Source organism: Otolemur garnettii, unplaced genomic scaffold, assembly GCF_000181295.1.
Source record: "Otolemur garnettii isolate 467f Iridium unplaced genomic scaffold, OtoGar3 scaffold00033, whole genome shotgun sequence".
In the NCBI taxonomy this organism is placed as follows: domain Eukaryota; kingdom Metazoa; phylum Chordata; class Mammalia; order Primates; family Galagidae; genus Otolemur; species Otolemur garnettii.
The window spans coordinates 5,145,813-5,161,358 of NW_003852428.1; positions in this window are offsets into that span (position 1 = coordinate 5,145,813).

Here is a 15,546-nt window from a genome sequence, read left to right on the forward strand (position 1 = left end):
AGAAAGAAAGAAAGGAAGGAGTCTTAGTCAATAAGATATGTTTTCACTTAGGAAGTGAAGCTCTGATGTTGAGCTTTGGGGCAGTTTTACACTGGTGGGTGTCAATAGTGCTGATCTGTGTATAGTGTAATTCTGAGTATTTCTTGCAGAGCAGTCCTGGTCTTGAAAAAATTCCCTTAGTGTTTGCTTGTCTGGAAAAGTGTTTATTTCTCTTTCATATATGAAATGTAGTTTTACATGCTACAAAATTCTAGGTTGGCAGTTGTTCCATTTTAAGAAGACAGAAGATGAGGCCTTAATCCCTTCTGGTTTGTAAGGTCTCAGTTGAGAATTTTGCAGTTAGCCTGGTGGCCTTTTCTTTGTAACTGACTTGATGTTTTCATCTTACAGCTGGCAGGAGTTCCTTCTTCATACCGACTTTGGCCTGTCTAATGATTATGTGTTTTGGTGATTGCTTCTTCACCATGACTCTCCCACGTGTGTGTTGGGCTTGTTGTACGTGGATATCTAAACCTCTGGGAAGAGCAGGGGCATTTCCTTCAATCTTTCCTCAGACAGGTTTTCCAGCCCTTGCATTTTTTCTTCTTCATCATCAAGAATTCCCATGACTCTTACATTTGGCCATTTTACATAATCCCATATTTTTATAGGCACTTTATTTTCTCTTAATTTTTCTACTTTTTTATTTTCTAGAAGATTATATGAAGAATTAGTGTTTTTCTTTAAGTTTTTGATAAAATTATCCAGTGATATTCCCAGGGCTTGAGCTTAATATGTTAGTTTTAAAATTACAAATGTAATTTACTATAGCTCTATTCATATTTTATATTTCTTCTTGTATTGTTTTGGTAACCATTTATTTTCTATAATTTTTGTTTGATTAAAGTTATCCAACTTGTTGGCATGTTTTCTAAATTTTTTGTTTGATTAAAGTTATCTAACTTTTTGGCATATAGTTTTTTTTTCTTTATTTTAGCTCAAAACAACAAAAATCTATTCTTTCACAATTCTGTTGCTTAGATGTCCAAAACCAAGGTACCACCAAGGGCCATGTTTCTTTTGAAATCTCTAGGGGAAGAAACCTTTTTGCATTTTCTGGCTTTGAGTTTTTGCTGTCAACCTTTGGTCTTTCTTAACTAGTAGATACATCACTTAATTCTGTGCCTTCTCCTTAACATGTCCATCTGCTTCTTTTGTGTCACCAGCTTGGTATCACCTCTCCTTGTCTTTTAAGTATACCAGTCATATATTCTCTTATATTCATTTTTTTCCCATAATGTAAGTAGTTATGTTACCTCTTTTATTCTTGATTTTTATCATTTGAGTATTGTTGATTCAGGAAAGTAGCCTCTAAAACTGAGGTTTGGCCTGAAGGCCAGGTAAGTTCTTACCTTCTTACACAAACAATTCAAGAGTGATCCACTAAAGGAAGGCAAAAGCTAGTTTATTGAAATAAGAAAATAAAAACAGAGGTTGCCCCACAGAGCAGCTACTATCTCTAAGAGAAACACAGAGTAGCCCTTTGTGAGAATCCAAGGTCTTATTTTATACTTTACATTTAATTTTATTTTCAACAATGGGAGGATTATGCATAAGATAATTGAGTTAGGAAATGGGTCAGGAGTTCCCAGACCTGACGATTCTTTCCCTTTCTAAATTACATAGGGTAACTGCTCAGAGTTGCTATAACATTTGTAAACTTTCCTGGCACTGGTAAGAGCTTCTGTTACTCTGCTCTTACATTATAAGCAGGGAATAATGAGGAGTGAGGGTAACCTGAGGTCATTTTTCATGGCCATCTGGGTTCTACCTAGTTTTGGCCAATTTCTGCAGTCTTCTGTTTTATCAAAAGAGACCTTAGTTTGGCTCATATTGCTCCTTATTGAGCAGGGAATGCTCAAGATAGTGTTCTTCAAAAATATTTTATAAATGATAAAATAAGTTATTAAATATAGACTTGATCTAGAAAGAAAAATAGTAGAAAATGGTTCTTGATATGGATTTTACATAGTATTATGGGACTCAAAAATCTTTTCCTTAATGTAAGTAAAAGAAAATGTTTTTTATTTTAAATTAAAATGTATATATGTATTTGTTTCATTGGAGTCAAACATTTACAAAACTCAATAAATTAATTTCTATGTTTTCTTTTTGAGACATTAAGTGTGCAATTCTGTTTTTCTATGAAAGTGATTCTAAAAAACAATTACAAGTGAAAATTCTCATTTAAAGCAAAGCAACATGATTGGCTGTCTTGTATTGTCTGTCTTTAACGACATTTGGTCTTTAGTTGTAATTTTTTTGATCTTAAAAGACATATATATAGAATGAAAACTATTATCTACCCTTCTGTATTTAAGATAAACGGAATATACTAGAATTGGTGTATGCATTGGTGGATGCATTTCAATAACCTCCTAACATTTTCTTTACCAGTTAACTTTATGAAGACTTTATTATTCATCCTGTAGATCTGAGAAAATAAAATAGTATCAGGAAAAAAGAATCATGCTATTGTTGTATTAAAACCAAAAACATAAAGGTCTGACAAATAGTATAATGTTAATTGGTAACAATGTTTTCTTATGTGCCCTTCTAGTGAATTACATATTAGTATGTTAAGTCTTTATAGTTGTAGAATTGTATGGTTTTACTCCATTAGAGTTATATTTTTAAATATGCAAGTATATTCATGATGAAACACCTACATTGTTTTCTTTAAAAATTGATGCCATGTTTAAACAACACATCCCCTTGAAAATGGAGAATTTATGTATATTTGTTTTATTTAAAGAGATTACCATTCTCCAAAACCTCTGCAAACTTCAACACACAGGAAATGCTGCCTCTCACAGCGGTGAAATTTCTATGTCTCCTTTAGCTTGCCCTTTGCCACCATCAGCGTTTATAACAATAACAGAGCAGCAAAGTCAAATCCCAGAAGGTCCTTTTGCTCATGGGTAAACCAGGCATTGTCAACTGACTGTGCTTGAAGTTTAAGAAAATATGTTTCCCTGAAATTTCCTGAGGTGCGTGTCTCTACCACAGGGTACAACAATAAATCAAAACTGGAGCAAAACAAATATTATGCAAAGGAGACCATTGCTGTTCCTATAATATAAGATCTACTCCTTGAACAGTGTCCTGAGAGCCACAGCCTAGGGATGGACTAAAAGCTGCCCTAGGGCTTTGTGGTGGTGCCTGCAGAGTACGCTCGGCTCTGAGCAGTGTCCCTGTACTCAGAGTTTTACATTCTCACCTCTGACTGGGCTTTCCCCTGGCTTGGCTCAATGGATTACGTCCTTCAGTACAATTTTTAGAATTTTGGGAACCATGTCATTTCTTGTCGGTTGATAACAATTAATGCCTTTTTTATCAATTACACCTGTCTTAAAAGTGTTTTATTATATCTGAACCTGGACAAATGCTTTCTAAGAACTTTAAGCTGAGTATGGAGGGAGAAAATTAATGTCAAAAACCCTAAAATCTGCTAAATTACCTTTTTGCTTGTATTTGCATAATTATAATGGAGCTACATGAATCCATATATTATTTGATCATTAATGCTAATTATAAGTATAAAATAAGGTATGTCTGCATCCCACTCAAAATTCCAGGAGAGATTACATTTTTAATCAGTTATTATGATTTTACCATGTAGTATTGTATTTTTTTAAATACCTGGGCAAAGATATCATTATAAATTTTTGAGTTTTTTTCTAAGTTCACTCAAGCCAACTCTTCTTTCTACTGTGTTTTCTGTTAACAATTTAATAAGACATAGCTGAAAAAATAGAACTGTAAATTTACTAAGACGTAATAGAACTAACAATTATAAGACATAGCTGAAAATAGAACGGTACATTTAATAAGATATAAAAGAACTAATGATTTAATAAGACACGGCTAAAAAATAGAAATTAGTAAAATTTATAAAAATTGAGTATTTTATAAAATAGAGTATTTTAAAAAAGAATATTTTATAAAAACATAAATTTAGTTAATAATAGAACTAACAGTAAGACATAACTGAAAAAAATGAAATTTATAGTTCTATTTTTTTCAGCTATGTCTTATTCTTTTTTCACAGTATAATAGCTTATTATACAAATATGTGCTGATTTGGCAATTAATTATACTAATAGTTTTAATTGGTTAAATCAGTAGGTAAGAAAGCTAAAAAACGAACAAGTATTTTTGAAATAAAATTAAATAAAGTGTTATTTGACTTTCATAATTATTGATGTTCTGTAACGTAAGGTTTTTTGTTATTATTGTTTTATTTATTTTCTAGCAAAAGATCAGATTGGGATAAGATTATGGAATTGGTTTGACAATGACAGTCTTAATATCCTAATATCTTGAAATAAATATAGGAGTGTTTGAATTATGTCTATATTTAAAATTAAAGATGTAGGAAAACATATGTATTATTTATTGGTAAAAGAAGTTACATGATATCTGCTGTTTTGTTATGAAAGTCAGTGAAAACTACTGGGAAATAAAGAAAGCAGATTTAGTAAAACCTTGGGAGAATTTCAAAATACTACTATCGGATACCTTTGTCTTTATTATCTCCTGGAAAGATGCAAAAGCTTAGTCTTAACTATACATTATTCCATAAATATTGCTAGGAATCCCCCTAAATGATTATACTTTCTGAATTAAACTTAAAACAAATCATTGCTTCTAGTGACTATGGCCTATACTAACAGTACCTTAAAACTCTATATTAAACGCACACAGACCACATTCCCATAGTACTTGGAATAACTCTATGGAGCTTTGAAAATACCTCTAGTGAGAAAAAGGTAACGTGAATATAGCTATATTATGTTGCTATGACAACTGACTTCTCAGTTTCTATGTTTTCTTGCATTAAAACTTTCAGCCTCCAGGTTGTATTGCCATTTTTTTCCTTAATCTATCTGATACATATGTGAAAATGTTGACTAAAGTATAACAAGGAAAAATATTCATAGCATTTTTTTTGTAAATATAACCCCTCAATAAAAAATATCTTTAAAGTAAAAAAAAAAAAAAAAAGCTGACTCCAACAGAAGAAATATTTTATTTCCAATCATATCATAGAGGTGTATGCATATAAGGAATATTCTTAAGAAGATACTCTCTTGTTAAATATCTGAATCTTAAAAAAACTGAAGGCAACAGAAAAATTAAGTATAATAATATTTCCAGCAAATGTAGTTTATAAAATAACACAAGAGGATTTGCTTATGTTCAAGAAATGAATTATTTTATCTCATAGAAAAAATAATATGCATATATATGCATTTAGATTTACAAATCACATTATTATATTATAACATCCAAGGAAGTTATGTTTATCTCAATTTTAAAGTATAAATTATTTGATTAATAGTTTAAAATTTGTTCGTGTAAGTTAGAATAGGGGAAAATAGAAAAATGTTTTTATTCTTTTATATAAATGCCAAATTTAATTTCTATAACCATGCTTTAAAGTAAAACTATTTGCTCTATTATTTTAAAAAAGTGATCCAGGCTCGAAAGTCTTACAGATAATCTAAATAATGACTAATGTATAGTTAAATAATTGTTAGCCAATGAAAGATCAGAATATGAATTCATAATAACTTTAAAATACTCTTTGATTCAGAGTCATTGATCTTAGCAGATTTTAAAGATTATCTTATAACTTTTGGTAGAGACATTTCTCCAGATTAATGTGTAATAACTTCACAATAAAATGTTGATATGTCTGTTCACATACGTATATATCCCACAGGTAAGAGAATATTCATTATAAATGTTATAAATAATATTTACATTATTGATACTTTAAATTCTCTGATGTTTAGTCCATCTTTTCATAGGAATATATAATTCCATTCCAATTTATTTAGAAGTCACAGGAAGTTAGTTTTCTGATATGTACTATAGCAGAAGAGTTGCTCTGTTTCATAGAATATGTATCTGTGCACATATAGCTGTATAAAGACTACTCTGGAAACTGAAACTTTAATTAAAGGCTGCATTCAGGCACAAAGGAACAATATATGCTTCAATTTTTGTGGGTTTTTAAGTTAATAAAATTTAATTTATCAATCTTTTTTTCATGGTTCATGGTTTTTGTTTACATCCTGTGTTTGTGTACAGATTGAGTCAGTTATAGGTGTACCCTACATGCAGATATGGTGATCTGTACACAGTAGGTATGCATTCATTCATCCCATTCTCCTGCCATCTCCTGCACTACTTTGATTTTCATTCTGATTTACTTCAATATGTATACTTAAGTGTTGATGAATTAGTTCTAATTTGGTTTTGAGTGTATGTGTTGGTTTCTCCATTCTTGTGATTTTTTTTTTTTAAAGAATGATTTCTAGTTCCATCCAGGTTGTCAGAAAAGATACTAGATTGCCTTTTTTGTTAGGGCTGAGTAGTACTAAGCTGAGTTCTGGCTGAGTATGCATAGACCACGTTGTATTAATTCATTCATGTATTGCTGGGCACATGGGTTGTCGCCATATATTTTTGTTTATAAATTGTGCTGCTAGAAACATTCAAATGTAGATTTCTTTACAAATAAGATGACTTTTTTTTTCTGGGTATTTACACCCAGCAGTGAGATTGCTGGATTAAATGGTAGGACTACTTTAAGTTCCTTAAGGAACATAAAATTTTTTATAAAGGGGGCACTAATTTGCAGTCCCACAACAGAGGATCTACATTCTGCATCCATACCACAATCTTTGTTTAGGGACTTTTTAATACAAACCATTCTCATCGGAGTTAAGTGATAGCTCACTGTAATTCTGATTTGCATCTCCCTAATGATTAGAGATTCTGGACATTTTTTGTGAGTTTGCTGGCTGTTAGTATTTCTTCTGAAAAGTTTCTGTTGCTGTCTTTTGCCTACTTTTTAATGGGGTTATTTGGTTGTTTCTTGCTGATTTGTTTGAGTTCTTTGTAGATTCTGGTCACCAGTCCTTTTTCAGATGTACACCATGGGAATATTTTCTCCCTTTCTGTAGGTTGGCTATCTGCCCTTTTGATTTGTCCTTGGCTGTGTGGAAGCTTTGAAATTTGATCAGGGTACATATAAAAGACCCAACACAGTGATGATAGAATTTAAAAGAGGAAAAACTGGTGGGAGAAATGAATCACAGCATGGCACACAGGATCAATGTGCTGCACTAAAAACAACAACAAAAAAAATGATTCACAAAGAAAAATGGCAGTTTAATTTCAATTAAAGACCACAGTTCATATAAGTGTATATTTTTAACCTTACTGCTTTTTCATTCCAAATATGCTCAAGACTATAAAGGTAGAAAAACTAAATATTAAGAAATGGATATTGCATTTTATTTTTAAAATATTTAATTAACTTCATTATAAAACTAATTAAGTAAATCCTGGTGACAAATGATTTTTTTTACCCACTCAGGAGAGTTCTGTGAATAACTTAAAGAGGAGTAAAGTAAATTTTACCTTAATTTATAAGTTCAATTGAGGCCAACTTGTTTTTAAGACTGTGCTAATTATCTACTCTGGATTATTCATGGAAATAACTTCAGTTATTACTCAGTGACTCCTGTCTTACCATGATACTCTTAGTCACACAAATTATTTCAGATACTTGTTCACCCTGTGTTCAAGGATTCATTTGAGAAAAGGAAAACATGTTTTATTCTGTTTTAATTGTATCAGTGTGGAAAGAGTGTTTCAAAAGTATAAATATTGGTTTCTTGGGGCAAATGTAGGAAACTACCACAAACTGGGTAACTTAGAAAAACAGAGACTTCCATCTTACAGCTGTAGGGGCTGGATGATCAAGGCTTCAGCGGGGCTGCTTTCTTTTGAGGGCTGAGATAGAGAGTCTGTCCCATGCTTCTCTTTTAGCTTACAGTAGTCTGCTGGCAGAACTTGGCATTCTTTGGATTGTCAATGATGTATCATAATCTCTACATTTATCTTCACTTGGGATTATCCTCATGTTTACCTGTATTCAAATTTCCTTATTTTAAGAGGATATTTTCACATTGAAATAGAATAACCAATATGATCTTAACCATGATATCTTCAGAAACGTCACTGTATTTTCAAATAAAGTTATATTCTATTGTACTCAGGGTTTAGATATTGCAATGGGCTGAATTGTGTGCCCCAAAATCGTATGTTGAAGTTGAAATACTCAGAACCTCAGATTGTGACTGTATTTGGACATAGGGTCTTTCATGTGATTAAGGTAAAATGATATCAGTAGCATGGACTTTAAGATTAAGACCTAGACTTGTACAAGGGGAAGACTTGGTGAAGATGCAGGCATCTGTGAACCTAGGAGAGAGGCCTCAAAAGGACTCTAATGACTCTGACAAACACCATGATCTTGTACTTCTAGTCTCCATAAATGTGGAAAAAAAAATTGCTTCAGAAGCCACTAACTCTGTGTTAATTTGGTACTTTAGCCCTAGCAAACTAATAAAGACTACAACAGATTAATTTTTTGACTAAATAGTTTAACCCATAACATGAGGTTTTCCCAGGTTTCCTCTTTGTTTTCCTTCAATATTTTTACATATTTGGGCAACTGTTTTGGCTGCAGTTATGGTTAATACTAATTTTGTATATAAAGGAATCTACATATGACATTTAAATTGTTTAAAAGGAATTTATTATTTAGCTGAGCCATATCATAATTGTCTATAAAAATTGAAAGATGTTTAAAATAGAGGACATTTTCTTGTTGCAATCTGATACAGAAAGTAAAATTAGAACATATAATGAAAATTTAGAAGTACTTACAAATTCAATATAAGAAAAAACTTCCCCAGAATAAAACATTTGCAATGATATTGCCTACTACTTCGAGAAGAAATAAAATTTTCAGTAACAAAGGATGTTTAAGAATGCAGTAGAGATTTTATTTATTTCACATCAATATGAAGGTCTCAATGACTACAATAGACATTTTTGCAGAAAGTTAAATTAGATTGATTCCATTCATTCTCCATCTCAAAGATGTTACACTTTTGTGTTAAAGGTAATAAAAATGATGTGGTAATTCCCCCCATTTCATTTTTTATTAAATTATTGAATTATGCAATTGACTTTAACCCATATTTTCTCCAACTTTTATAAAAATGCTAATATATTAATAGGACATTTACTAATTTCTAGGTTCATATTCTGTAACATTCACAGACTATTTTGGTTTATTTCATTATTTCAAATAAACGTACTTTCAAATACCTGTGTACCTAGGCTTCAGTGGGTCTTAAGAAACTCCTTCTTAAACTTAGTTGAACATGAGAATCACTGGCAATGTTAACAATATAATTGATGATTGGGTCTTATCCCTAAGAATACTGATTAATTAATCTGCATTGAAGCTGGGTGAAAGATTTTAAAATGTCTCCCAAGGATTCTGAAATATGGTGAAGCAGTATTGAAAGATGTTTTTGTAGAAAATGAAAAAGATTAAATCTTGGAGAAGAAGATACTTGGCTATTTTTGATATAGGAGACAACTTCTAATTCATAGCAACAAACTCTTAATATTCTAATGTGTTATGGCTGATACAAATTGCTAAATTTGATTCAAGAATAATAATGGCGGGCTCGGCACCTGTAGCTCAACCGGCTAAAGTGCCAGCCACATACAACTAAGGTGGTGGGTTCATATCCAACCCGGACCCGCCAAACAACAATGATGGCTGCAACCAAAAAATAGCTGGGCATTGTGGTAGGCACCTGTGGTCCCAGCTACTTGGGAGGCTGAGGCAGGAGACTCGCTTGAGCCCAGGAGTTGGAGGTTGCTGTGAGCTGTGATGCCACGGCACTCTACCCAGGGGGACAGCTTGAGGCCCTGTCTCAAAAAAAAAAAAAGAAGAATGGCTGCATGTTCATCAGTGTCTGTGTATTTTACTGTGTCTATGTAATTTTGTTTTTTCCACGGGGAATCATTTTTATGTATAAAAGAAAAACTTGAACAAAATGCTATAAATTATCATTTTTATATTTGATTTTCCATTGTTGTTTTTCATATATCTAAACACCAGTTACATAAACAACTTCACATTCCCCACTGTTAATAGGAACAAAGTATTTGGAATCCCTATACCTGTTTAACTCTCACACATGGCCTTTTGTGCTTTTTCCCAAGTTCTTTATAATTCCGCATGATGATATTCTTTGAGCGTTTATAAGAAGCTACTGAAACATTACATTTCAACTGAAATTCAAACATGTTCAACCAAGTTTCAGGTAAAGCTCTAAGCATATCCTTTTTACGCACAGTTCTAGGCCTCAGATTATTGTTTCTGATGTATACTGTGTTCTGTAGAAACATTTTTATGAGAGCTATTGTTATGGACTGGCCAAACCAAGTATAGTCGATTAAAGTGTGATCTCAGGGCAAAACCACATGTCTTATTCATTACTGGCATGCATCCCCATAAATAATGTTCTAGATATCTACTTTACAATTTTAAGTATAATCAAGGCTGCTGAATGATAAAATGGTTTAATTTTGTTGTTGTTGCTATTTCCTTTCTATATATTTACATTTAAATAAATATCTGAAATGTATTGTCAGGATTGAGGTCCATTATTTTCAAAGACGTATTTTTCTTAGGGATTTAAATACAAATGATTAGGCTGCTTTCCAATTTAATTTTTTTTAATATAAACACATTCTATAGTTTGAAGAATAAAAACGTAATGAGAAAACTAACATTTACTAGACAAGTTTTAGTGTCCTAATTGATTTTATATGTGTATGTGTTCATTTAATCCTCACAATAATTCTATATGGTAGGTAATATGATTGCAAATTTATAGATAAGGTTAGGAATTATAGCAATATGAAGAATGCTACAGAGAGCTATGTAGAAGTAAGTTAAAACCTGGGATTTGAACCTTAGTAGGCAGTCACACAAGTTGGCTTTCCTATCTGCTATTCTGGGCAAATGGAGAAACTTTTTAAACACTGAACTAAAACTTTATTAAGAAGATTTCTGTTTCCAGTAATGACAGAATAAGTATCTGTTCAGTCTGACTTCAGCTGTAGACAACCAAAACAACTGGGAAAATAATGAAAAGAAAAAAAGTCTTTCCTAAAGCCACTGATGAATGTGGTCGACATGTAGCTCCCAAGGTGACTCCATGCCCTGAGAGACACTGGTGAGTGTGATGAGATATCACAACAATGCATTTGTTACAGTCACGGGGACTTTGCAGATGTAATCAAGATTAGAAACAGTTGGTCTTAAAAAAGGAGAGATTATCCTGGATTATACCGGGGGTACAATGTAATAACATGAGCCTTTAAGCACAAAAGTCCAAGAGGAAGAGATTTGAAGCCCGACTTGATGCCTTTGATGACTTGAAGTCACAGGGAGCCATTGAACTAAGTGAAAAGGGAACAACTTCTGTCAACACAGCGATTTTGGAAAGGAGCCTGAAACTGAGACGAGAACCTCAGTCCTGCCATCACCTTAATTTTGTCCTTATGAGACCCTGAGGGAAAAAAAAACCCTGCCGTGGTGTTCCTGGGCTTCGGACCCATAGAAACTGTGAAAAAATAAATTGGTATTTTGAGCTGGGCAGTTTGTGATAAATTGCTGCTACAGCAATAGGATATTTATTAATTCACAGACCCCAAATAGTAATAAAGCACCATGGGTCTAAAAGTTTGAGAAATAATCCCACATTTGGAAATGCTTTTACCTTTCAGGCATTTGCTGGTCCAGAAGAAGAACGTAGGCGGCTGTCACGAACTAAAGGTTGTTTTGTTTTTTCTTCAGTTCTCTAAATTGATGTGTTCAAATGCTTAACCTCAATTGGATAATTTTAGATGTGACTTTGGAAGATTTTTAGGTCACAAAGATGAAGCCCTCATTCTACGATTAGCACCCTGATAAAAGGGGACGTAGCGTGTTCCTGATTTTCCCTCAGCTCTCTACTTAAAAAGTTAAGGAGGACACAGGAGAGGTCAGCCCGTGCCAGGCGGATCTCACCACCGAGCGTGCTCTGCCAGACTTCAGATTTGTCGCACCTGTCTTGACTGCCCGGATTATTTACCTTTCCCGAAATGGCAATAATCCTGCAGTTCATAAACCACGTATTAAGGAGATACCAGATAGCTGCTGCTGTGATGCCAAGGAGAAACAAAGTTGTTTTGTTGTTTTGTTTTTCTGGACTATTATAGGAATTACTCTTGTCTTCATTGTATTACTTCATTGTATTACTATATCAAGTATTATGAATTAAATATCCAGCATTAAATAGAAGTTAATGAAGTTGAGCAGATAAAATAACAAGAAAGACAATAAAATGAAATGATAGAAACAGTCCCCCAAACTTCCTAATAAATACAATCATCACCGACTTTAAGATAACTACATTATCTTTTCAAGAGGAAGATAAATGACAAAATTTTAAAAGTAATAGAGAAGTAGCAAGTATTAACATTTTCATGGAAGAATTTGAAAGATACCAAATAGATCTACTAGAACTGACAAAAGGTGTAATAACTGAAATTAACAATGCAGTCTGTACTTTTTATTTTTTTTTTCTTTTACTTTTTTTTCAGTTTTGGCTGGGGGCCCGGCTTGAACACACCACCCAAGGCGTATGGGGTCAGCGCCCTACTCCTTAAGTTATAGGTGCTGCCCGCAATCAGTAGTTTTTAAATGTAGATTAGAAAAGATAAAAGGAATTAATGATGCAGAGACAAAAAGTTAAAAAAAAATTAGCAAAGGATGAAGTACACATTCAGAATCCTGTTAGGAGAACTAAGATATGGAATCTCACAGATGATAAGAGAACAAATAGGATAGTAGTTATGTAATTGTGACTCAAACTTATTAAAAATAAGTGAAACAGTAATTTATAGATTCAAGAAACTTAAATTTTTAATGGAATAAATTTAAGAAAATTCATTCACAACTAAGTACAGAAATGTAAGAATGCAGATAGCAAAAGTTAAAGTAAAGAAAATGGTCTAAGAGAAATGATTGTTCAGAAAAACAAATGAACATTTTATTTTTTCTCTTAATTACTTTATTAAATAACTGTACATTAATACATTTATGTATTAGTGCTGATTTCATATACAATTTGGAATTCTTACCTCAAACTGGTTAACATAGCCTTCACCTCACTTAATTATTGTGTTAAGACATTAAATACTCTACTTTAATAGATGTGACACGTAGCCTTGCAATATGCACCGTAGGAGAGGTCCCACTGATTACCCTCCCTCCACCCATCTTCCCCCTTTCCCTTCCCTCCCCTTCTCTTTCCTGGGCTGTAGCTGTGTTTTATTTTTCATGTGAAAATGTGGGTGACTATATATTGGTTTCATAATAGTACTGAGTGCATTGGATACTTTCTCTCCCATTTTTGCAATACTTCATTAAGAAGAGTATGTTACAACTCCATCTATATAAACACAACATTTTGAAAATAAAAATTAGAAGCTGCAGACCGTAATAACTTGAATGCAATGAAAGAAATAATAATAAAAAATGCTGGCCACCTAGAATTCTCTACCAAGCTAAAATATCCTCTGAAAATAAGGGAACTAAACATATTTTCATACAAAACAAAAAGTAATTTATTATCTGGAGGCATAAAGAAAAATTAGATTATGCCTCTAAAGGAATATTAGAGAATATTATAAAGATAAGAGGAGCAATGGAAATGAATAAAATGGTAAATATGTAAAACTAAATGACTGGAGAAACAACAACCTCATATGTAAATAAAAAAATAAATACAGGAAAAAAGCTTGTAAATCATGGATGTGGTAAATAAAGTTATAATTTTCTTGTCTTTTCTGGAAAGATGATTTACAGTACAAAATAAAATTGTGCCTTTAGGAAAGTTAATAAAGATGACATAAGTCAAAAGTTGAGCTCTCTCAATCTTCCTCTCAAAATATTTAAGTAAAAAAATATAAAAGCAGACTAACCAACAGTCAAATCTATAAACCATTAATATCTTACTTAATGTTTTATTTGGTTATGCTTATTATTGGATGGAAACATTAGGATAAAACTATTTTAACTCTGGTCTATTGATTTTTCTCTATTTTGAGTTCCCTGTTCAATCTTACTTGTATACACAATAAAGGTCAAAAGGCAAAGTTTCCATTCATACTTCCTGTAATAAATGTATTACACCTCTATTTCCTTATTATGCAGATGAGAGTTAACCAATTCATTCATGCCATTCAATAGTAATAATTACATAATAGTATCTGAAAAGAAGCTTGCAGGACACTATAGGGCAGATGTGAAAGTATTAGTGTTATGTTTTTAAGAAAATAAGAGTGCTTATAAATAGTCATTCAGCTTTGATTTGAATACATAATCTACTGCTTTAGTGATCACTATATGGCCCGTTTGTATTGCCTCAATAATGAAGGTCTGATATTTGTTGTTGTTGTTGTTGTTGTTGTTATGGCAGAAAAGTGAATCATCATTTCTCCAAGAATTAGTTAAGTGATATTATTGAAATGAACGTGATATTATTGAAATGAACGAAATATAAAACACAACACAAAATGCTTCCTAGAGTGTGAAGTGACAGGAATTTTTACTAATTGATTGTGGAATACAAAATGGTACAGCCACTTTGGAAAAGAGTTTAGTAGTTTCAGAATACTATAAGATACTCTTACCATTTACCCAAATGAATTGAAAAATTATGTTAACAAAAAGCCTCACATAAATATTTACAGAAGCTTTCTTCATAATTGTCAAAACATCAACGTGAGCAATAGGCTCTTTGGTAGTGAATGGATCAATCACCTGCACATGGGCAGGTGAGGGAATGCCACGGAACATGGAAAAGAAACATGGTGTCAAGCCACAGAAGACCTGGAGGAAACGGAAATGCACACTTCTACAGGAAAAGGTCAATCTGAAAGGTCTCGTGCTTTTCAGAATAATTCCAAATATAAGACCTTCTGGAAAAGGCAAATCTATGGAGATAGTAACAGGATTCATGGTTTCCAGGAGAGGTGGGGAGGAAAGATGAATAGGCAAATCACATGGGAATTTAGGGCAGTGGAAATACTCTGCATGATCTGCTAGGGTGAGTGTCATTATACCTTCAGCGTCGCACACAGAACATACTCTAGGAGTGAGCCATAGACTGCAGCGATGTGTTAATGCCTGTTCAGGTTCATCAGTTGCAAAAATTGTTCCTTCTACTCTGGTGCAAAAATGTTGTTGTCATAGTGGAACAAGAAAACATAAGGGAACTCTCTGTTCTTTCCCCTAAATTTCACTGTGAACCTAAAACGGCTTAAAAAATAAAGGTTTACTTAAAAATAAAAAGTAAAATATCTTCTTGGAGATATCCTGCTATCTGTCTCATAACCTTGAAAAATGTACACCCATAAATACCCATAAATACTTCTTTGGAAATATACCTGCGATGGTCTGAATGTTTGTGTCACCTGCAAAATTCAAATGTTAAATCCTAACTCTCAATGTGGTATTATTAGGAGGTGGAGCCTTTGGGCTATGGGTGGATCATGAGGGCTCAG